The sequence below is a fragment of the Bufo gargarizans genome, chromosome 2 (genome assembly GCF_014858855.1).
Source record: "Bufo gargarizans isolate SCDJY-AF-19 chromosome 2, ASM1485885v1, whole genome shotgun sequence".
Lineage (NCBI taxonomy): Eukaryota > Metazoa > Chordata > Amphibia > Anura > Bufonidae > Bufo > Bufo gargarizans.
In genome coordinates, this window is record NC_058081.1 from 635617257 (window position 1) to 635642797 (window position 25541).

Below are 25541 nucleotides of genomic sequence, written 5' to 3' on the forward strand. Positions count from 1 at the left end.
ATCTACAGCCTGCCAGCGGCGATCGTTTGCTGGCAGGCTGTAGATGCGATTTTTTTAACCCCTAACAGGTATATTAGATGCTGTTTTGATAACAGCGTCTAATATACCTGCTAACTGGTCCTCTGGTGGTCTATTTTGCTTGGATCGACCACCAAAGTCGCAGGTAGCTCTGTAAAGTAGCACCAAACACCACTACACTACACGACACCCCCCCTGTCACTTATTAACCCCTTATGAACCCCTGATCACCCCATATAGACTCCCTGATCACCCCCCTGTCATTGATCACTCCCCTGTAAGGCTCCATTCAGATGTCCGTATGTGTTTTACGGATCCACGCATCTATGGATCGGATCCGCAAAACACATACGGACGTCTGAATGGAGCCTTACAGGGGGGTGATCAGGGAGTCTATATGGGATGATCACCCCCCTGTAAGGCTCCAATCAGACGTCCATATGTGTTTTACGGATCCACACATCTATGGATCAGATCCGCAAAACACATATGGACGTCTGAATGGAGACTTACAGGGGGTGATCAGTGACAGGGGGGTGATCAGCCCATATAGACTCCCTGAACACTTCCCTGTCATTGATCACCCCCCTGTCATTGATCACCCCCCTGTAAGGCTCCATTCAGAGGTCCGTATGTGTTTTGCGGATCCACGCATCCATGGATTGGATCCGCAAAACACATACGGACGTCTGAATGGAGCCTTACAGGGGGGTGATCAGAGAGTCTATATGGGATGATCACCCCCCTGTAAGGCTCCATTCAGACGTCCGTATGTGTTTTACGGATCCACGCATCCATGGATCGGATTCGCAAAACACATACAGACGTCTGAATGGAGCCTTACAGGGGGGTGATCACCCCATATAGACTCCCTGATCACCCCCTGTCATTTATCACCCCCCTGTCATTGATCACCCCCCTGTAAGGCTCCATTCAGACGTCCGTATGTGTTCTACGGATCCACAAAACACATACGGACGTCTGAATGGATCCTTACAGGGGGGTGATCAATGACAGGGGGGTGATCACCCCATATACACTCCCTGATCACCCCCCTGTCATTGATCACCCCCCTGTAAGGCTCCATTCAGACGTCCGTATGTGTTTTGCGGATCTGATCCATGGATCCGCAAAACACATACGGACGTCTGAATGGAGCCTTACAGGGGGGTGATCAATGACAGGGTGGTGATCACCCCATATAGACTCCCTGATCACCCTCCTGTCATTGATCACCCACCTGTCATTGATCACCCCCATGTAAGGCTCCATTCAGACGTCCGTATGTGTTTTGCGGATCCGATCCATGGATCCGCAAAACACATACGGATGTCTGAATGGAGCCTTACAGGGGGGTGATCAATGACAGGGTGGTGATCACCCCATATAGACTCCCTGATCACCCCCTTGTCATTGATCACCCACCGGTAAGGCTCCATTCAGACATTTGTTTGGCACAAGTTAGCGGAACTTGATTATTATTTTTTTTTTTTATTACAAAGTCTCATATTCCACTAACTTGTGTCAAAAAATAAAATCTCACATGAACTCACCATACCCCTCACGGAATCCAAATGCGTAATTTTTTTTAGACATTTATATTCCAGACTTCTTCTCACGCTTTAGGGCCCCTAAAATGCCAGCGCAGTATAAATACCCCACATGTGACCCCATTTTGGAAAGAAGACACCCCAAGGTATTCCGTGAGGGGAATATTGAGTCCATGAAAGATTTTAATTTTTGTCCCAAGTTGGCGGAAAGGGAGACTTTGTGAGAAAAAAAATATCAATTTCCGCTAACTTGTGCCCAAAAAAAAAAATTCGATGAACTCGCCATGCCCCTCATTGAATACCTTGGGGTGTCTTCTTTCCAAAATGGGGTCACATGTGGGGTATTTATACTGCCCTGGCTTTTTAGGGGCCCTAAAGCGTGAGAAGAAGTCTGGGATCCAAATGTCTAAAAATGCCCTCCTAAAAGGAATCTGGGCCCCTTTGCGCATCTAGGCTGCAAAAAAGTGTCACACATGTGGTATCACCGTACTCAGGAGAAGTTGTGGAATGTGTTTTGGGGTGTTATTTTACATATACCCATGCTGGGTGAAATAAATATCTTGGTCAAATGCCAACTTTGTATAAAAAAATTGGAAAAGTTGTCTTTTGCCGAGATATTTCTCTCACCCAGCATGGGTATATGTAAAAAGACACCGCAAAACACATTCCCCAACTTCTCCTGAGTACGGCGATACCACATGTGTGACACTTTTTTGCAGCCTAGGTGGGCAAAGGGGCACAAATTCCAAAGAGCACCTTTCGGATTTCACAGGGCATTTTTTACAGATTTTGATTTCAAACTACTTCTCACGCATTTGGGCCCCTAAAATGCCAGGGCAGTATAACTACCCCACAAGTGACCCTATTTTGGAAAGAAGACACCCCAAGGTATTCCGTGAGGGGCATGGCGAATTCCTAGAATTTTTATTTTTTGTCACAAGTTAGCGGAAAATGATTACTTTTTTTTTATTTTTTTTCTTACAAAGTCTCATATTCCACTAACTTGTGACAAAAAATAAAAACTTCCATGAACTCACTATGCCCATTAGTGAGGAGAAAAGGAGGTAAAATTAATTTGGGTGGTAAGTTGCATGACCGAGCAATAAACGTTGAAAGTAGTGTAGTGCAGAAGTTTAAAAAGTGGCCTGGTCATTAAGGGTGTTTAAGCTAGGGGGGCTGAGGTGGTTAAATGCAATCAGATTCTCAGACAGTGAAATGACTGTGCGTACATAACTGACCATGTTCATAAAAATGCAAGAGTGGTATTTATGTCCTGGACACTGTTTAATGCATCAGGGTGAGATTTACAAAATGCCTAGATTAAAATAAATTGGTATAACCTAAACTTTGCCGATAAAGTATTTCACAGTTTTGCTGTACCAATGATTTTCACGATTAAGGTAACTATAACAAAGCAGGTCAGATAAAAAGTTCATGCAAATGGTATTTACTGCAATGTTGAAACATGAGATTGCTTATTTGGCAATAAACTTGCCAAAGATAATGTTTCATTTTGGCAAACTGAGTCTTAAAGGGGCTTTCCAGGCTGTAGACATTGATGATTGATGTTCTTATGCTAGGTCATCAATATCAAATCAGTGGGGGTCTGACTAGTAATCAGCGAAGTTTTGAAAACTTGGATTTGACTGCTTCGCGAAACTTCGACAAGTAATTTGATTTGTTACAAATTTCTTTGTAACAAATTGCATTTCATTGTATGAAGCAGGTGCAATGACAGGAAATGGAGATTGCACGGCCCCTCCGTCATTTAATCCTTGAGATGCCGCGTTCAATGCTTATCACGGCATCTGAGAGTCACATTCAACCTATCATGGGGTTAATCAGCGGTTAAAACAAAAAAACATACTCACCTCATCTATTTGATTGCGGAGAGGCCATCGTGGCCACCTTGATTAAAGAAAAGACGTCAATTCTCACGCTTGCTGATGTGTTTTGGTACCTCCGTGTACTCTATGATAGATTTTATTAGTTGGGACTGGTTGAGTATAGTTCTGCACTGGGTGGAGATAGAATGGTGGCTTAGTGTAAAAAAATTACTTTTTCCTCTTTCTGCTAATTTGAGTGGCACATGTGCAGGTGGGGGAAGGGGGGTCATCCTGAATCCTTGCCCGGGTGTAGAAAACTATAGTTTATTACTGTTTCTGCCTTCTCCGCAGATTGGTGAATAGTGCTAATTGAGTGTTATTGTCACACAGGTAACAGGTTTTAGAAGGTCTGAAAGATTATCTGCACATTAGTGATCTGACAGCCTCTTTTGCTTTTGGTTTCACTTTGTCTGTGTGTTGCTTAAATGTCCACACCTCCTGTTCAGGTGTAGATCATGTGACCTTTACCTCCCCCTATTTAGTCTGACTTTACCCATCACTCCTTGCTCTGGATAGCTGGAGTGTGGTTCTAGTTGAAGTCCTGTTCATCCATCATCCATCAAGTGTTCCGCTTTTTTTTGTATTCCCCCCACCTTTGTTGTTTACTAGGCCTCAGAGAGACGCTGGTTCCTTCACCAGGGAAGGAGCGGGTTGTCTCTGCCCTGTCATTACCATTAGGGCATCCGAGGGCCACCAGGGTTTTCTAGGTTCATGTGTATGGGCATCTCTACCATCGAGAGCTGCCCATATGGATAGGAGTTAGGGCCAGGAGCAGGGTTTTATGGTGGTGACCCTTTTCCTTCCCTAGTGATGAAGCCTAGTGTCTTTTCCCTTCCTTCTTGTTGTCTTTTGGTGTTCTCCCCTACTACATCCGTTGCAGTTATGCAGTGAATAGAGGAAGCATCTGGACCTGGCAATTATGTGATCATCTGTCTCGGGGGCAGAGCAGAGCTGCAACAAAATAGTTACAGTGAAAATAGTGCAAAATACAAAGGAAAAAAAAAGTGTCAGTGTCCCCCTGGAGGTGTTTCAATGACCTTAAGGGGACATATTATGAGGCAAAAATATATATCTAAAAAAATAAATAAGTAAAAAATGATAAAACATAAAAGAATAAAATACAGAATATAGTAAAATTTTAATAAAAGAAAAGTGCAAAATAAAAAGTCAGTGTCCCCAAAGGTTTTTAATGATTTCTTGGTGGTCTTAATTAGTGTTAATTAGTGTTGAGCACTGTTTTTGAAAATTTGATTTGGCTGCTTCGCCACGAAATGCATTTCTTCGTACATAGTGGGTGCAATGACAGGAAACGGCGACTGCGTTGCTTCCAGTCATTGTACCCATCCGATGCTGCGTTAATTGCTGATGGTGGCAACTGACATTAATATTAAGGTCTATAATATAAATAAAATAAAACAAACTTACTACATCAATTTGATTGTGAAGAGCCGGCCGCTTCCATCTTGATTGAAGATCCAGCGCAAAATCTCATAACGTCATACGTCATTGCACATGAGATTTTGCGCAGGATCTTCAATCAAGATGGTGGAGATCAGCTCTTCAAGCTCAAATGTATGAGGTGAGTATGATTTTTTTTTTACCCCTTTCTGGGAAAGTCGAATATTACCACAAAGCACAAGGAAATTTGGCGTCGCAGACAATCAAATTTTCCCTGAAATTCGGATCAAATTCCACTTCGGACACTTCAATTCGTTCAACACTAGTCATAATATATGGAAAATTAATAAAATACAAATAAAATAAATAAAAATGACCATGCTAACCAAAATCGTTGCCATCATTGCCACTTGCCCTTGAAACTTTACATATTTTGTGTAGCATACGACCAACACCAAACAGGGAACTGATTTTAATTATTTATTTAGGTGTAAGCTATAAATGTTTACATTTTTTCAGAAACAAAATTGAAAAAAGATAAAAAAAAATCATTTACACTTTTTCACAACCAAAATTTAAAAAAGATTAAAAAAATATATTAAAAAGACCTCTGTATCAAATAAAAAAGGATCCCAAACATTATTTTGACAGTCCAACAAATATAAAACATCACATTTTTATGTTTAACATATTTTTTAAGAATATTTGGTGATGTTATTTTAAATTTTCCTTATCACTATCCATATTTAAACCAAAAACTGAAAATCCATCAGTTTTTGCACTTCTTGGTCTGTACAGAGCACCTTACTGCAGTTACTTGCTTATCTATACACAGAGGTGATATCATTACAGGCAGGAGTAGAATGACAGATAAGAGGATCCACCTTAATAGGTTATTCTTACAGTTTATCTATTCTGTCCTTATACAATGACCTCTGCACAAGTCACAGAAAATGCCTAGAAGACTCTCCCATAGAAGTCAATTATGTCCCCTCCTGACTATTGTGTCTATGGACCATGGGGCTGCCTTAAAGCAATTGTATTAATGCTTTCTAATTGCTGTTAAGAACAGCTCATGCAAGATGGCCGCCCACATAATCATGTTAAAATTTTTTTTAAATCTACATTTAGAAAACAAAAACAGATTAGAAAAAAAGGATATGTGCTGATATCTGGTTTTAACAAAATAGACCCTATTTAGATGCTCCCATAGTGCCCCCCACATAGTTGCCCAACAGCATGGGGCAAGATAAGAAACAATAAACTCAAATACTTAACTCCATGCAGCTGCCAGTGATGCGGTGCAGGCCTCTTCCAAACTGTTTCCTTAGCCTTTCACTGCCCAGCTCAGTTGGTCTGATGCTGATGGGAGCCCCCATGATTATGGAAAGGATATAGGTTACTACCTGGCTTTAACTGGTAGATAAAAAATTTGGTGATACATTTCCTTTAAGGCCTTTTCAGACCTGGTAAGGAAAGTGCTTACTGGCTATTGCAGGGCACCAGTCACACAGATATAACCTATAACTGGGAGGCAGGAGGAATTGATGACTAATGAGTGCTGTCTTCTGCAGTGAAGGAGAGATCTAATTTATGAACAGGAGGAAGGGTGGAAGGCAAGGATGTAGTTAAAGGGCCCTGGTGCAAGAGTTCATCTTTGGACCCTCTTCCCTCAGTGTTTTGTACCAAGGGACTGGGGTGCACCTAGCCTTTCTGCTGCCTGAGGCAAAAATTATAATTGCGCCCCCATGCCAAATTCTAAACCTAATCCCACTCCCCCAGCCCTATTGTTCGGCCAGACACACACGAGCAAGTTGAATTCAATAAACTTACAACATGTTACATTAAGAGGTCCTGTTCTGGCCTTTGCTTCTCTGACAGGATGGCACTGCATTACACTGATGTATAATGCTGTGTAACCCTTAGACTTCTGAAATCTATTGTATTACACTGACACATGCTGCAAGCTTTTTGCATTCAACTCGCTAGTGTGTCTGGCCCTAAATAGTGTTGAGCGCGAATATTCGAATATCGAATTTTTTTCGCGAATATCGGCACTTTGCTAATTCGCGAATATTTCGAATATAGTGATATAAATTCGATATTTCGAATATTCGTTTTTTTTTTTTGTTTTTTTTTAATTGTTATATTTTTTTCTTTCCCACTTCCCTAAAGTTGTTCTTACCTGTCCTTTGGATTCCTGGCTTCCTGGCTGCTCCAGTCAGTGCCCGTTGCCGCTTCTGCCGACTTCCATGCTCATGGAGCGTCCCCATCACCATGGGAACATCTCCATATACTAGAATGTACTGTCGGATTTGAGAATTACGTCGAAATCGCAATTCGATTTTTTCAAGTTATAATAATCGAATTTCGATTTTAACTTAGCACTGCTATATGCCATATTAGGCTAACTAATATGGCATATAGCAGTGCTAAGTTAAAATCGAAATTCGATTATTATAACTTGAAAAAATCGAATTGCGATTTCAACGTAATTCTCAAATCCGACAGTACATTCTAGTATATGGAGTCGTTCCCATGGTGATGGGGACGCTCCATAAGCATGGAATATGGCTTCAATGGCTTGGTAGAATTAGCGAATTGACGAATATATTCGTTATATTCCACAAAACGAATATAACGAATGTATTCGTCATATTCCACAAAAGGAATATAACGAATGTATTCGTCATATTCCACAAAACGAAGATAACGAAGTATTCTGCATCTTCATTTTAGCTACCTATTCATCAATTTCGCTAATTCTAGCAATGATATAGGAAAGTTGACTATAGAGACAGCTAAGTATAATTCGCTATGCGATTATATGACAGCTTTTTTTTAAATAAATAGAATAATTATAATACCTGATAATTATTATAATTATAGTATTTATAAAAAAAGCAGTCATATAATCGCATAGCGAATTATACTTAGCTGTCTCTATAGTCAACTTTCCTATATCATTGCTAGAATTAGCGAAATTGATGAATAGGTAGCTAAAATGAAGATGCAGAATACTTCGTTATCTTCGTTTTGTGGAATATGACGAATACATTCGTTATATTCCTTTTGTGGAATATGACGAATACATTCGTTATATTCGTTTTGTGGAATATAACGAATATATTCGTCAATTCGCTAATTCTACCAAGCCATTGAAGCCATATTCCATGCTTATGGAGCGTCCCCATCACCATGGGAACGACTCCATATACTAGAATGTACTGTCGGATTTGAGAATTACGTTGAAATCGCAATTCGATTTTTTCAAGTTATAATAATCGAATTTCGATTTTAACTTAGCACTGCTATATGCCATATTAGTTAGCCTAATATGGCATATAGCAGTGCTAAGTTAAAATCGAAATTCGATTATTATAACTTGAAAAAATCGAATTGCGATTTCAATAGGAGAGTAGCCTTTAAGTTAAAATCGAAATTCGATTATTTAAATCGCATATTAATCGCGATAACAAGAATAATGACGAATATTCGATTTCGACTAATATAAAACGAATATTCTATCGAATATTCGCGAATTTCGTCGAAATCGAATATGGCACCTGCCGCTCATCACTAGCCCTAAAGACATACTTGTAAAACATTACATACAGCGCTACAAAGCATACATGTTGATACAGCACCGCATGCCTCTTATGTCCAATGACGTTCTCACTGATGTAGATGTTCTCTTTCCTCATCGTCTCCATTCAGACCAGACCGCCATGATGATTTCTTTCAGCCATCTCTTGCCTCTGCAGAGTTTGACAAGCAGACTTCTTAGTTTCCTACTTTTCCATATTCCTCCCCACAATATCCTACCACCCCCAATACTGTGCCCACTGTGCTCCTCAATACTATACTGCAGAAACAGTCCCCCTGAAAAGAGTAGTACTCCCAGAGTGTTCCAACTAGTAGTAGTACCCTCCATATTGTGCCAAAAAATAATGTCCTATAGTACCCACGGTTGTAATGATGTCCCCATAGTAGAACTTATTTTCCCCAAAGTTCCCCCAGTAGTTATAATTCTCTCTAGTGCCTGAGGTAGTTATCATGTTCATAGATAGTGCCCCTATTCTTGTAATGCTCCCCAATAGTTATATTACCCTCTATAGTGATCATAATAGTTATAATGACCACAATAGTTGTCCCAGTATTTATTATGTGCCTCTGGAAGTTATATTGCCCCTATAGTGTCCCTAATAGTTATGATGCCGCCAGAGTGTCCATGGTACTTAGAGGGTGCCCTGTAGTGGCCCAGTGGTCCATTGCTGTTAATTGTCCCTTGTTGATAAACATTCCATAATACCTGTAATAGTTATAGTGCCCCCATAGTGTCTGCAATGGTTAAAAATCCCCATACTTCCTCTAATAGTTATGAACACCCCATACAGCCTGTAATAGTTATAAACACCCCATTATCACTGTAATATTTATAAATGCCCCCATACTGCCTGTAATAGTTATAAATGCCACTAGACTGTCTGTAATTGTAATAAATGCCCTCATACCATCTGCAATTGTTATAAATGCCCCATACTGTCTCTAATAGTAGGCCTCTACCTATGTTGTCTGCATCCTTTCACAGAGGGCACCCGACTACGTCATCATAAAGCCTGCATCCTGGTGGCCTGAAGTGACTTGCAGGGATGGGAACCATTGGCTCTCGTACCTGCCGCAGTCTAATCTTTGTAGTCTATGACTGGCAAGGTGCTCTGTACTTCAGTCAGTGACTGACAGCAGTATAGAGCATTGGATTGGGATGTAACCAGCAACATGGTTTTCTGATCGGCTGTCGTTTTAGCAGTTTCATCAGGCAAATCGGACAGAACCAGCTTAATCCCACACCTGGTGCCCATCAATCTGATATTATTGACCTAGCCTAAGCAGGTTATCAAAATCTACAGCCTCGAAAACCCCTATAAAATAGTTAGGTTGATGTACGGTGAGTCGTTAGCATGGCATCTAATAGAACATGCCACGATACATATAGATTGTAACCCAAGAGGAAAAAAAATAACTCTCTATGAAATCTGAGAATTATGGAGGGAAAGTTTATGTATGTTTTCTCTTCTATAATTTGGAGCTAATGTATTTCTAAAACACCTTTTATAAAAAATAAAAAAAACTCATACTACTCAAAACAATCATTTCATGTTAGATTTCTATAATTTGCTTACTACTAGCCTTTAGTTCTTTCAGATGCTGAGCTCCATCTCCCGCTGGTTCATTACTCATTTTGAGTCTGCCTTGAACTTTCCTGTAAGTGCTAAGCTAGTAAACAATCCTATTATAGCAATATGCCCCTACTAGCACATTTTCAGCATGTGTACTGTATGTGCCCTGACTGGCAAATACGGGGAGCAGATTTTATAAATGATACAGATTCAAAGTTCCCTTGTCATCCACAAGCAGAAATATTAATATAAATGTATTTTATTAATCCACCATAAATGTTTTGGATAAAACATAATCTGTGTCATTTTAATTGCAGCAGCACATTAAACTTGTTCTCCAGGAATTAAGAAAATGAAAATATTTAAATATTACTTTATTATACATATATTTATGAGTTATAATGGCTCGATTTGTCTAGGGAGCAATCATTAGGAGAAATAAAATGGATCCCGTCATATTAGTGGACACAAAACCTGTCCTAATCACACAAAACACTGAGATAAATAGTTTCCTCATCCTCCTCTCTGCTCTTCTTGTCAGGAATTATGAACCTGAATACAGGAGACATGAGTACAGAGCACAGAGAGGATAGACTGTGGTAATGACGGGCTGAGGTAATCAGGGCCGGTTCTAGGCGAAATGGGGCCCTGGGGCAGAAAACAATAAGGGCCCCCCCCCATGACACTTGCTGACTTTAAAGTCCCGTAAAAAAAAAATATATTGTGGGGCACAGTGTAGCGGTATACTGTACATTGTGGGGCACAGTGTAGCGGTATACTGTACATTGTGGGGCACAGTGTAGCGGTACACTGTACATTGTGGGGCACAGTGTAGAGGTATACTGTACATTGTGGGGCACAGTGTAGCGGTATACTGTACATTGTGGGGCACAGTATAGCGGTATACTGTACATTGTGGGGCACAGTGTAGCGGTATACTGTACATTGTGGGGCACAGTGTAGCGGTATACTGTACATTGTGGGCACAGTGTAGAGGCACACTGTACATTGTGGGGCACAGTGTAGCGGTACACTGTACATTGTGGGGCACAGTGTATGCTATATGTGTATAACATAAACATATTTCACATGAAAACTTACAGTTACTTGGCTTGACCCTTGGGGATCTCGGACGCCACTTCCACACTTTGGCCGGGGGCTCGGTGGAGCTAATGTTGTGCTTTATCCTAATGAGAAAGATTTCATAATAAGGATTTGGAGAAGGGGCAGTGGGGTCGCAGAGCAGGGAGAGGCTGGTGCTGCTACTAGGGGGTCATACCACATACCATGTCTGACAATAAGAATAGTAAGGCCGGGCCGGCGCTAGGGGCCCCCTAATAAGCGGGGGCCCGGGGGCAATTGCCCCCCTTGCCTCTATGGTAGCGCCGGCCCTGGTGGTAATGTAGCTGACTGCATACAAGTGCTGTTGCTTATTAACCACATTCCCACCCTCCTCTCTGTACTTCATGTCTCCTCATGAACTCCATTCCTACAGAGATTCATCTGAAGATCTTATCAGCAGTATTCGGGGTCATAATCACTGACAAGTAGAGCAGAGAGGAGGATGAGGCAGCTATTTGGCTCAGTGTTCTGGAGGAACTTGTCTTGCTGTGTGATTAGGACAGGGTTTATGTGTACTCCTAGTACGGTGGCAACTTTATTGCCAGTGATGATTGCTCCCCAGACAAAACAAGCCATTATAACTAATGAAAGGTGTTTGGGAATATATTTACAATAAAGTAATATTTAAGTATTTTAAGTAATTTTATTTTCTTAATTCCCGGAAAAACCCCCTTAAAAACCTAAGTAACTTATTAGAATATGGAAATGTTCTTGTACATAGGGAACAGTAGTGTACCAGTATTATAGTAATTATATTCTTGTACATAGGAAGTAGTAGTATAGTAGTACACCCCTTGGTGATGCAAAGCTAGCAACAGGATGCAATGCTCTGTTTCTCTCCACAGCGGGCATGTGCTGGAGGAAAACTAGCAGTGCTCGATTATTCAGCTGTTCTGTTCCTATGTGTTGTGCCCGACTAATAGACCACTGAGTCAATGACCTATCAGGTTCTGATCCTGGAACTCAGTGCATTATTTAAATCCCTTGCTGGCATTCACCCTTGCTATTTATAGGTTTATTCCCTTGCTGTGCTCCTAGTTCTGTCTGTAAGTGTTTTGGATTGTTTAGTATATTGAACTCAGCTTGCCTCTGACCAACCTTTGTCTTGTGATTTTTTTACTATGATTCCTGTCTGGTTCTGACTTTGGCTTGGCTATTTTGACTACCCTTAGTCCTCTTATTTTCTACAGTATCGTCCTACTGGTTTTGACCTATTTCCATTCGACCCTTCTCTGTGTGGTTGCATCTCTGTGTCTGCCTGTCTTACACTTAGAAGAACAGGGAACATGGACTAGTTGTGGACTTGCCACTTGGGTTCCAGTCCGGGCTCACTGTGTACGTGATTCGTGACTACTGTGCTGACAGTAATATTCTTATACATGAGGGACAGCATTATAGTAGTTGTTTTCTTGAACTTAGGGGACAGTGTTACAGCAGAGGCAGTGCTATAGTACTTATGGTCTTCTATAGTGTTGAGCGAATCAAAGTGAAACAAATTGACTTCAATACGAATTTTAGGAAAAATTTTATTCACCGCAAATCAAAATTTTCTTATGCTTCATAGTAACAAATCGTTTTTTCCCCCCCCTAAAATGTTACAAAGTGAAAGTAAGAAGCCTGGGAACGCTCTATGACCCATAATGCTGTGCAGCTAGCTAAACTTGTGATGCGGTTGCCGCCCTTTCACTGTGAACTGGGCATAGGGAGAGATGTGGCAAGTGGTAGGAATAGTTTTAGAAAGATTTTAATTATAGAATATTGGATAGAGTCAGTGTAGGTAGATCATAGAGAAAGTATTTAGGCACTGCAGGTAGAGCATAGGGAGGCTACAGGAACAGTGCAGACTCAGTTTCATAATCTGTTCAGTTATACATAGACTCATTGTCAACAGGCTGTCTAATACATAGGCATGTTTCTCTGCTGCACCACTAATACATAATCTGTTCTATTATAGATAGACATAATTATTAATAGATAAGCAATTCTATTAGGCCCTGATTCACAAATTGGGGTGATACACCTGTGTCATTCTACTGTTTGTGGCGTGTCCACATTGATATTTTACTGATTTTGTTAGCCAGATTACTTTAACCAAGGAGCCTTTAACTGCAGATGTCGAAACAGAAATGTCAACTGGCCGGAAACTCAACATACTGGACCACGGGCTACAGCAGAAGTAAATGCGTTACAGAATAGTTTTTCAAATTATTTTAGTTAGCTAGAGGGATCCTTACCCTGGCAAGAATGAATGTTCTATTCTCTAAAATTTAAATGTTTGTTTTGTTGACATTAATGTTATAGTTTGCAGGGGAAACACATTGGCCAATGTGTCTTTATGTTCCAAATAATGTATAATATGTTAGTAATTTATTGAGGAACCCTGGATTTGTCTGCCTCTACCTGTGAGCTTCTTAACACAGACATGGAAAACAGGAATGTGTTCTGTATGTTGGGGCTAGCTGTTCTGTTTTTTAACCTTACCATTTCTGTGCCTGCTTTTTATGGAGTGAATGGTAGGTTGGCAGTGGGACCAGACACTCCATCCAGGGTTGATTAAAAAGCTCCCATATGTGTTGTCTAATGTCACTAGGGATGAGCAAATATACTTTGGATGTTTCATTAGAAGCGGATTTGCTGACCCCTAGATGTCACAATTGATGTATAATTATTATTATGTTTGTATTGTTAATGTCTTTACTTTGTGATTGGATTTTGTATTTCCATTATAATGTGTGAATAAAACACCATATTTTACTTTAAATATTTATAGTGTTGGTGCATTATTACTACCTGTATCACCGAAGCAAATGTGGTTTTAATACAAATATGTATGAATAATTTACATATATTTTGAGGGACTGTATGGGAGACAGCTCAAGATTTCCTTTATTCACATATGTAGGCCAATACTACCCCATGGACATATTTCTTTTACAAGCAGAAGAGCTTGTTAGGGATGCTAACTGTAAAGTAAAGTGGTTAGCTGAGATATTGAAATGCCTACATCATACCCCACCGTATGAGGGAGGCATTTAAAGTTCTCAGCTAACCCCTTGAAAAATAAGTCAGCATCACTCCCAAGTGTAAGTCCTGTTCCCTGCATGTCCACTGCTGCTTCTTCCTGTGTGTGGCCAAAAACACCTAATGTTGGGGGAGGGTAAGGCAATGGCTCTTGTTGATAGGTAATAGGCTCTGTAGCGTAAACACCGAGGCTAGGAATGCTCGACCATGACACTGCCTGCCATTGTCTGTCATACCCAACAACTTTATGTTTTTATACACACATCAGGAGAAGTAGCAACGGACATGCAGGGAGCATGAGCTAGGTTTTTGCACAGGAGCCATATAAGCACATTGTGTGTGAGGGGCCCTGCCAATTGGGTGATCATTTTCTTTTTAGATAACCCATTTAAAAAAGCATGATTTTAAATAGTTTAAACCCATGCTTATTTTGTGTGTACGTATTGTAAAGTCTGACTTTGACACATGAAATTATTTAGATTAATAATAGAAAAACATAATTGACAAAATAACCTTTTTATTATGAAATTGACATTTTGTTCATGTTGTTTGTCCCAAAAAATAACCAAATAGGCATCTTGTCATGAAAATGTTTTCTTACAAAAATTAAATAAAATATTATAAATAAACAAACAGATAATACAACAATTTAGCTAAAGTGGCTGGTACCCCCTGTTGGGATCATCAGGCTGGAGCAATGATGACAGAAAAGATTCCTGACCATGAGAATAACCGTCAGGAAGAGGGGGATTGTGGAGGGAAGAGGTCACTGAGAGCACAGGGCCAGGAGTGGAGAGAGGAGAGGATGGAGTTACAAAAGAAGTAGGGGCAGGAAGAAGGGAAGAAGGAGTGTTCTGAGCCATATAGAAAGTGTGGCCCCTGCTCTCAGAGTGGGATGTGGTATGGGAGCGGGAGGGAGATAGGAGCTGGAGGGGAGATAGGAGATGGAGGGGGTATGGGAGGTGGATGGGAAATGCGAGTGGGAGGTGAGATAGGAGTGGCATGGGGGATGGGAGATAGGAGTGGGAGGGGGGATAGGAAGGCTATTGGGGAAGGGCTTGGGAGGGGGGGGCAGCACAGGCAATTCTCGATGGTTTGGACTATGCCTGACCAGCAACCAGAAAGAAGTAGGGACTAACCTGGTCCAGCAATGGAGTGAGGCTTAGGAAGAACCAACCATTAGGATTCAGGCTATCTGGCAGCCCTGCCCCCTCCAGCCGCTGGATGTGAGCTAAAAGCTCTTCCCGAGTCCTAGTGGTCTGATCGTCCAATCTAAGCAAGCAATCTCTGATGATGCCTGGTAGATTACCATCAGACTCCACTTGCCTTCTCCTATCTGCTCGGCATCTCAAATCTACATTTTGAAATGCAAGGCAGTGTGAATAATAATGTTCATCATAAGTTGTTGAGATAAACACATACAAATTTTGCAGCACACGCAACTATTTAATGTGACCAGGCAAATGTTGGCGAATCATTGTAAATGGATCAAAACATGTAGAGAAATATCACATCACTCACCACAAACTGATTGTGACTCACTCAATAGAGTCCCCCAATCAGGCATGATGGCAACGAACACCTCTTCCCAGAGGCGACGGGTGGCCATGTAAACAGCATGGAGCCGATCAGACTGGTCCCACAGATGTGGTCATTCACCCAGTTGTATGAATGAGTGCACATCCATCCTTCGATTTTGGTCAACCAGTGTTAAACCTTTAAGTTCTATGGGCCACAAAAAATTGCACACAGCACACCGGTTGTTGTGCACATCTGTTTTAATGGGTCTGTGGTTCAAAGGTAAAGATCAAGCATGTCATATTGTTCTAAAAACAATAAAGTGATAAAAAAAAGTGACACTAAAACACATTGATGCCATGTGAAAAAATTAAGGGGTTCTGCAGTTCTCAGAAACTTCCGATCTATCCTTTGGATAGATTACCAGCATCTGATCATTGGTAGTCCGACACCTGGGACCCCCAGCGATTAGCTGTTTGATAAGGCAGTACCGCTGACAGTAGCACTTCGGCCTTCTGTGTGTTCCGCGGGTCCAATGACGTCACAACTAGTACTAGTGCTACGAGATTTTGCCATTATCGCACACCACCAGGCCGGGCTTAAGGCTCACTGGCACCAACCACTCATCGGTCTGTTGTTCAAGGCCCGTCCACAGCTCCTGCGCAGTGTGGGGTTTGTCCCCCAAACAGATAAGTTTTAAAACTGCCTGCTGTCATTTTCCCCTGGCTGTGCTGAAGTTGGTGAAGGTGTTACGCTGACCGGATGAGGAGCTGGTAGAGGATAAGGAAGCGGAGCAGGAGGAGGAAGTAACAGGAGACAAACTGAAGTGCCCTGCAATCTTCGGTGGTGGAAGGATATGCGCCAAACTGCTATCTGCCTCAGGCACAGCCGCCACTGCATTTACCCAGAGATATAACGTCCCTGACCGTGCTTACTGGTCCACATATCCGTAGTGAGGTGCACCTTGTCATAGATGGCGTTGTGCAGTGCACACCTGATTTTGTCCCCTACTTGGTTGTGAAGGGAAGGGATGTACTGTGGGACAGCCACTGCCATAAGGCATTTAAAACTATCCGTCTCCACAAGACGGAATGATAGCATTTCAAAGGCCAGTCATTTAGAAATGCTGGCATTCAGGGCTAGGGTTTGCGGGTGGGTAGGGGGGTACTTCCTCTTCCACGCCAGCGTTTGGGATATGGAGAGCTGAACACTTCTGTGGGACATTGTGGAGATGCTTTGTGACCCAGATGGTGGTGTTGCTGGAAGATCCTCTGTTTGCGGGGTGGCAGGTGCCACTTTCACTCCAGAGGTGGATGAAGAGGCCGAGACTACAGCAGAGGAGGAAGCAGGAGGAGCCAAAGACCTTTCTTGTTTTTTGAGGTGTCTATTCCACTGAAGCTCATACTTTGCACTTAAATGCCTGGTCATGCAGGTTGTGCTCAGGTTGAGAACGTTTATGCCTCGCTTCAGGCTCTAATTGCACAGCTTGCAAACTACTCGTGTCTTGTCGTCAGCATATTGTCTGAAGAACCGCCACGCCAGGGAACTCCTTGGAGCTGGCTTTGGTGTCCCTTGCTGCGGTGGGCAGTAGCAGGCGTTCTGTCTAGAGGATGGCTGCTCCGCTTTTGCACCCTGCTCCCTTTTCTGCTGTGCTGGTGGCTCTATGCGACCACCGCCTCTTCCTCTGAACTATATAGGTCACTCGCATGACCTTGATTCCATGTGGGGTTGAGGACCTCATCGTCCTCCCCATCATCTTCCACCCAGTCTTCACCCCTGCCCTCCTTGTCGGTCTGCACACTTTCGAAAGCCCCAGAAGTTGGCACTAGTGATGAGCGGCAGGGACAATATTCGAATTTGCAATATTTCGCGAATATATGGTAGAATATTTGTCATATATTCTCGAATATTCGTGAATCTGTAATAAAAAAATTGCATAATGCACATTTTTATGGTAAAAAAGGTGTTGGTCAAAAACGAGTATATAGCACTATAGAATATACTGCTATATATTTGTTTTTAGAATTTTTTTTTTCTCTAAACAGTACAGTTAAACCCCTTTGGCATACTCCTCCCCACAAGCGTCCCCGTCACCATGGGAACGCCTGGTGGTTATAATATACCATCCTATGTGAGTTAGATTGTGAAAACTCAAATCCAATGATATATTCTAACACAAAGGCGTTCCCATGTTGATGGGGACGCTTGAAGTTAGAGTATACTAGCAGGCGCATACATACTTTTTTGGTGTAGAGAAACCAGCACTCACATTCAAGTGCACGCTGCACGGGAAAGGACGTCAATCCACAGCAATATATATAAAGGATCCCAGCAGTCGTGTCTTAGTGCAAATCAGATGTCTTTTATTCCTGGCGGCACCTGACCTCTGACAGGGCACTGTGATCCACACACCTGCACATGCCGCACCTGAGAGGTTAATTGTGCGGATCACAGCACCCTGTCAGAAGTCGGGTGCCGCCGGGCAGCAGTGCACCCCCCCACTATTAAGATTATTCATGGGCAGTGCGCCCTAACCCCCCTCACCAGTATTACAATCATTGGTGGCAGTGCGCCCTCAATCCCCCCTCCCTCCCCAGTATTAATCATTGGTGGCAGTGCGCCCTCAATCCCCCCTCCCTCCTCAGTATTAATCATTGGTGGCAGTGCGCCCTCGATCCCCCCTCCCCAGTATTAATCATTGGTGGCAGTGCGCCCTCAATCCCCCCTCCCTCCCCAGTATTAATCATTGCTGGCAGTGCGCCCTCAATACCCCCTTCCTCCCCAGTATTATTCATTGCTGGCAGTGCGCCCTCAATCCCCCCTCCCTCCCCAGTATTAATCATTGCTGGCAGTGCGCCCTCAATCCCTCCTCCCTCCCCAGCAATGTGGCGCATTGATATAAGCATACGCCGCACAGACCTGTGAGTTTGAGAAGAAGGAGCGCCCGGCGGCCCCAGCGCAGGTAAGTACAATGCTGACTAACTGACCATGGCAGCCAGGACTTCAGTAGCGTCCTGGTTGCCATGGTAACCGATCAGAGCCCCAGCATTACACTGCTGGGACTCCGATCGGAACTGCCGCTGCCACCAATGATGGGGGGGAATGGCGGTTGGGGGGGTCGCACTGCCACCAATGATTAATACTGGGGAGGGAGGGGGGATTGAGGGCGCACTGCCACCAATGATTGTAATACTGGTGAGGGGGGGTTAGGGCACACTGCCCATGAATGATTTTAATAGTGTGGGGGGGCGCACTGCTGCCAGGCGGCACCCGACCTCTGACAGGGTGCTGTGATCCGCACAATTAACCCCTCAGGTGCGCCGCCTGAAGGGTTAATTGTGTAGATCACAGCACTCTGTCAGAGGTAAGGTGCCGCCAGGCAGCAGGGGGCCAGTATGTATGCGCCTGTTGGTATACTCTAACTTCAAGCGTCCCCATCACCATGGGAACGCCTCTGTGTTAGAATATACCATCAGATTTGAGTTTTCACAATCTAACTCAGATCAGATGGTATATTCTAACCACCAGGCGTTTCCATGGTGACAGGGACGCTTGTGGGGAGGAGTATGCCAAAGGGGTTTAACTGTACTGTTTGGAGAGAAAGAAAAAAAAGAATATTCAAAAAAATGTCAAAACGAATATATTCGCTATAGTGCTATATATTAGTTTTTTAGAATATACATCTAAAGTCATGATTCATCCCTGCTTCTTGCTTGTGGGCCAATGACTCATTGACCACAAGCATTTTAAGCAGGGAGGAATCATTTTTTCAGATGGAAAAAATGACGAATATTCAATATATAACGAATATATTGCAGTATATTCAAAATATTAGCAAATTATCGAAGTTGCGATATTCGTGATTAATATTCGCTATTCGAATATTCGCGCTCAACACTAGTTGGCACCTGTGTTTTGTCATCATCCGAGACGTGCTGCGATGGTCCTCCCATGTACTCATCTTGAAAGATAAGTGGTTGGGCATCTCTTACACTTCTGGGGCAGGGATTGGTGGATGGCCAAGGGAAACCCTGCTAACAGAGTCATCAAAAAGCAGAAGAGACTGCTGCATGACTTGGGGGTTTAGACTACTTGGCTGATTTGCAAGGGGATGAGGTGAAAGACTGATGGACATGGGCTGCAGTAGCCAACTCTGATCTTTCAGCAGGAGACTGGGTGGGAAACAATGTGAAGGAACTGGAGACACTGTCAGAAACCCAATCTACTATCGCCTGTACTTGTTCAGGCCTCACCATTCGAAGAGCCGCATTAGGCCCCTACCAAATACCACTGCAGGTTCTGTCGCCTACTCGCACCTGGGGAAGGGGTTTCACTTGTGCGTGTAGCTGGCACAGATCGACCACGTCCTCTCCCTGCAACAGGAGCTCCAACAGCAGCACCACGAGCTGGGCCACGACCCTTATTTGACGCTCTCCTCATATTTCTCAAATTTAGGATCTTGCCCTAAATGGGTGTTTAATTAATAGCAGAATAGAACAACAGTATGTACAGGGTGTATCTCACACGCCCTGACCCAGACTAGTCCGCAATTAAAGATTTGTGCCCAAAATGGGTTTTTGTTTAATAACTGAAAAGAACCACACTATGTAAAGGCTGTATCTCACAATGATATATGCAGCAAAGGCTGCAAATTTTTTATTTTTTTGTTTAATAACTGAACATGACAGCAGTATATAACCCTTGAATTTCACACGTGCTGATGGTGCAAGGCCAGAAAAATTTTGTATTTTGCCCAAAAAAGGGTGTTTTATTAATAGAAGAATATAACCACTGTATATAAAGGGTGTATCTCACACGCCCTGATTAACACTAGGCCGCAATTAAAGATTTCTGCCCAAAATGGCTGTATTTCAAATAACATGTTTTTAAAAAAACTGAAAATTATGGCTGTATTTCTAGCTTAAATTGCACACTGACTAATACTGCAAATGCACCAGATGTTGTATATTGCCAAAAAAAGGTGATTTAAAAAAAAAAACTGTTTATTAGTGCAGTTTTTCAAGCTTGGATTTCAATGTCACAAAAGCTCAGATGCAGTGCTGGTGCACTGAGCTTGCATAAAATGGCCGCCGTCGCCGTTATTTTTTTTCGGTCACTGGGCTCAGGGCAGGGTAAAAAGATTGTGCCCTGCACCCACAAAACTGAATGTATGTCGATCGCTGAATTAGATTCACTTTCTGAACAAAGATTCTCTTCTATCCTCTCCCTACACTAGTAACAGCAGAGTGACATGCAGCACTATGTGACTCAAGCTTATATAGAGCCAACAAACGAAACAAACAAATAACCCCAAAAAAGATGAGAGAACACACATATAAAATATATGTAAATTTATTAAGACATAATCAAATGACAAGAATTAAATAACATAAGGCACAAGGGTTGAGGAGGGTGCAAGGCCCGGTGTAGCAGGGTCAAAAACTACCTCCCTCACAAAACACCCAACTGACAGGGAAAAAGGGGTTACAGCCCTGGGTAAAGAGCCGCATAGATATGGGGGAACTGTGGGTTCGCCAAAAGTGACATATAATAATAAGTGTGCTGCATGCATATACAAAGTGATTATGATCACACATAGCCAAATTGCCCGTCCAGGATAACTAAGATGGCCGCATAGAAATGCAGATAGCCAAATGACTATAAGTAAGCCAGGACAAAAGTGCTAGGTGCAAGCAGTAACCTTAAAATAACAAACTAGCAAAGCATGACAACAAACCAAAATTTTACCCATGGTATGCTGCAACCCAGAAACTGTGACCGGAGCTGCACCTCGACGCACGTTTCGCCTGGAGAGGCTTCGTCAGGAGGTGCTTTGTTAGTATTTTAAAGGGACTCTGTCACCAGTTTCTAACCCCCCCTTTTAAAACTATTGTTCTGTCCATGGCGCCCTTGTGATTACAAAGGTGTTGTTATAAAATAAATCCGCCGTCTCGTTTTGATAAAAAAAACTTTTATCTAACCTGTCAATCTTGTGGATAAGGTGCCCAGGGCGTTTCTCAAGGTCTGAAGCTGCTGCCCGCCGCCGCCGCCGTTGGTGCCCAGCTCCTCCTTTGATCCTTTCAGCGCCGCCTGAATGTAAAGAAATACGCCTCCGGCTCTCCCTCAGTGCCCCCTCCTTCTTTTCAAAGATCCCGCGCGTGCGCACAGGCCTGTGCCTGATGCGCCCGTGCAGACTTTTAGATTCAGCCTCATTGAGCGAAGTGCGCATGCGCGCGCACTTCGCTCAACCTCCTCATAAGACGTGCGGCTCCATACAGCGCTTGGCAGGCTCTGAGTGGCTGGCGGCAGTGCTCGTCTTATGAGGAGGTTGAGCGAAGTGCGCGCGCATGCGCACTTCGCTCAATGAGGCTGAATCTAAAAGTCTGCACGGGCGCATCAGGCACAGGCCTGTGCGCACGCGCGGGATCTTTGAAAAGAAGGAGGGGGCACTGAGGGAGAGCCGGAGGCGTATTTCTTTACATTCCGGCGGCGCTGAAAGGATCAGAGGAGGAGCTGGGCACCAACGGCGGCGGGCGGCAGCTTCAGACCTTGAGAAACGCCCTGGGCACCTTATCCACAAGATTGACAGGTTAGATAAAAGTTTTTTTTATCAAAACGAGACGGCGGATTTATCTTATAACAACACCTTTGTAATCACAAGGGCGCCATGGACAGAACAATAGTTTTAAAAGGGGGGGTTAGAAACTGGTGACAGAGTCCCTTTAAGGTTACTGCTTGCACCTAGCACTTTTGTCCTGCCTTACTTATAGTCATTTGGCTACCTGCATTTCTATGCGGTCATCTTAGTTATCCTGGGCGGGCAATTTGGCTATGTATGATCATAACCACTTTGTATATGCATGCAGCACACTTATTATTATATGTCACTTTGGGCGAACCCACAGTTCCCCCATATCTATGCGGCTCTTTACTCAGGGCTGTGACCCCTTTTTCCCTGTCAGTTGGGTGTTTTGTGAGGGAGGTAGTTTTTGACCCTGCTACACGGGGCCTCCCACCCTCCTCCACCCTTGTGCCTTATGTTATTAAATTTTTGTCATTTGATTATGTCTTAATAAATTTACATATATTTTATATGTGTGTTCTCTCATCTTTTTTGGGGTTATTGGTTTGTTTCGTTTGTTGGCTCAGTATAGTATACTAGACCCCAGTGTTATCTATACATACAATTTGAGTCTTTCAAGTGTAGGTTGGTCTAACTAAATCAAGCTTATATAGAGCCTGGGTCACATGCTGCTCTGGCCAATCACAGCCATGCCATTAGTAAGCATGGCTGTGATGGCTTCTAGGGTCAGACAGTTAAACGCTTGTTGATTGGCTGCCCTGCAGCCTTTTAAAAAGCGCTAAGAAAGCGTCGAACACCGAACCCTAACTTTTACTAAAATGTTCGTGTTCGGATCCGGGGTCCAAAAATCCAAAAGTTCGAGTTCGCTCAACCCTATTCTTAACTCAATAGCACCATCTATTGGTTTTCAGCTGAAAAACAAGGCAGATTCTGCTCATTTGTAGGTCTTTCCCATAATGCCCATGTTTAAGCAAACGAGTTTTTACATGACAAAACTGTATAGAAAGGTTTTTAAGCATTATGTTAGGACAATCGAAAAAACTTTTTATCGCCCTAATGATATTGATCTAGGTGTGCAGGTCCAAGTTTACTGGTTCTCAGTCAGATAAGAGCTGGTTTGGAACATCTCATAGTGCACAAGGCAGTCATCTGTCTTATGGATAGATTGATGGCTTGCATATACCTGGCTTTTGGCATACAGCCTTTGTGTGGTTGTAGATTGTATGTTGTAGATAATAGGAGTCCAAGATGCATCCAGTCATCCTCTTAATGCTGTTTCCAAGCCATTTTGATGGGGTTTCCATCAATTTCTAATCTTTTTTTGTGAACCAGATACCCTCTCTTCTTCAGAGCGGGGTATGCCTGGTTTGATGCTTGGGTCTCCCATTGACTTTCATTGTATTAAATTGTACTTGAGCACCCGAAGTATTCAGACGAGCACTCGGATCTGCCAAGCATAGTGATGCTCGAGCCGAAAAGCAGTTCGGCTGATCATGCTCGCTCATTACAAGTAGAAAGCTCACATTTAGCTCAGCACTGAGACCACTGTTGAACACCTTTGGCTGTAAAACAACCCCATCTCATTAGGCTTCCTCCATCCAACTTGACAGTTTCTTCAATTTCTCAATCCATTGGCCCCCTTTTCACTTGTTTCTTTCAAGACCATTTGCACCCATCAGAGTCCAATCTATCTCTCCAAATCACCCGTTATCAATTTTCTACTGTCCGCTGTTCGTACTTTTTTGCAAGCTTCATACTATGAATTTAATGGTATTTTGCTTTCAACATGTATTAGGGTTAAAACCAGCTGGGCCAAACTTGCTGGATGGATCAAACCTGATAGCTCGATTATTGCCATATGGGAAGTGTCATTGGTTATTGGAATGAACGACACAACTTGACCCAAATGTTCTTTTAGCGAAAAAATTAGTCGTTATTGTAATCATTTATGGTTTGAACTATGATGGTATTACCAAATTGCTCCACCAACTGGACCCAAATTCATCATTCCTAGCTACCATGTTCTGTTATGAAAAGTTTTATTCTGCGTCACTCTGATAGCCACAACCAATTTTAAACAAATTCTACCTCACTGTGCAGTGCCACTACATTTTAGCCCATGTGAATCTCTCCATAAGGTCTGGGATCCCTCCACATAACCCATAACGCCATACATGTATGGTGTTATGCGCCTGCGGGTGTATGAAGTGGGCCTCTGCAGTGAGCCCGCTCCATACATGGCAGGTGCCGGCTGTTTCATACAGCCAGTACCCGGCTGCACTGATAGGAAAAAGTGATTTCACTACCCCGTCATTTAACCTCTCAGGTTCTGCAATCAACACTGAGTGCAACGCCGGTGAGTGAAGGCAGAAAGATGCGGTTCCCTCTGGCTTCTGATCAGAGCCCCCACAAATTGCGGGGCTCCAACCGGTTGCCATGACAGCCTGGGCGCCAGAGCTTAACAGGGAAGATTCCTTCCTCTGAGGATTGCAAAAGCAACAGGGTGAGAGCATATGTGCTAGCCCTTGAGGGAAATAGTTACTGAATGCAGCAGAAAGTTCAGCGGCCTATAAGGAGGATTGATTTGCATTTGTCAGAGAAAGCTAATGCACCTATATTGACTTCTTTGCATACTTTTGGGAGAAATAAGCTTCAGGTTCCCTATCTTTTCAAAACAAATCAAAAGGACAGAAAGGCTCTCTGTTCAGAGAATGTATTCCACTGATGATAATGGGAAATGTATCTATCTATCTATCTATCTATCTATCTATGTATCAAACAAAAAAGCAAAAAAGGGCAGGCAGCAGAGCAGTGGAAAATTGAAATGGAGTGCCAAAGGCTGTAGAGTTAATCCATCAACCAAACCATATAAGTAAAACAAACTCCTCTGCACTTCCAAAAACAAGCGTGCATTTATTCAACAAATAGCAGTGACGTTTCGGTCTGCTCAATGGAACCTTTCTCAAGCAGATATCACCGCTTGAGAAAGGTTCCATTGAGCGGACCAAAACGTTGCTGTTATTTGGTAAATAAACGCATGCTTGTTTTTGAAAGTGCCGTGGAGTTTGTTTTATCTATCTATATCTCATTGAAAAGAGAGATACACTAACCTCCCATGTACAGCCTTGGGAAGCTGCATATGCTAACTGTATTTAATGTGATCTGTGCCTGTGTGACCCATGTATTGGACTGCCTTAGTAAAGTACAATTAACTTGTTGCATAAAAACCCGGCCTCATCATCGTGTGTGCCAACACATACATTGC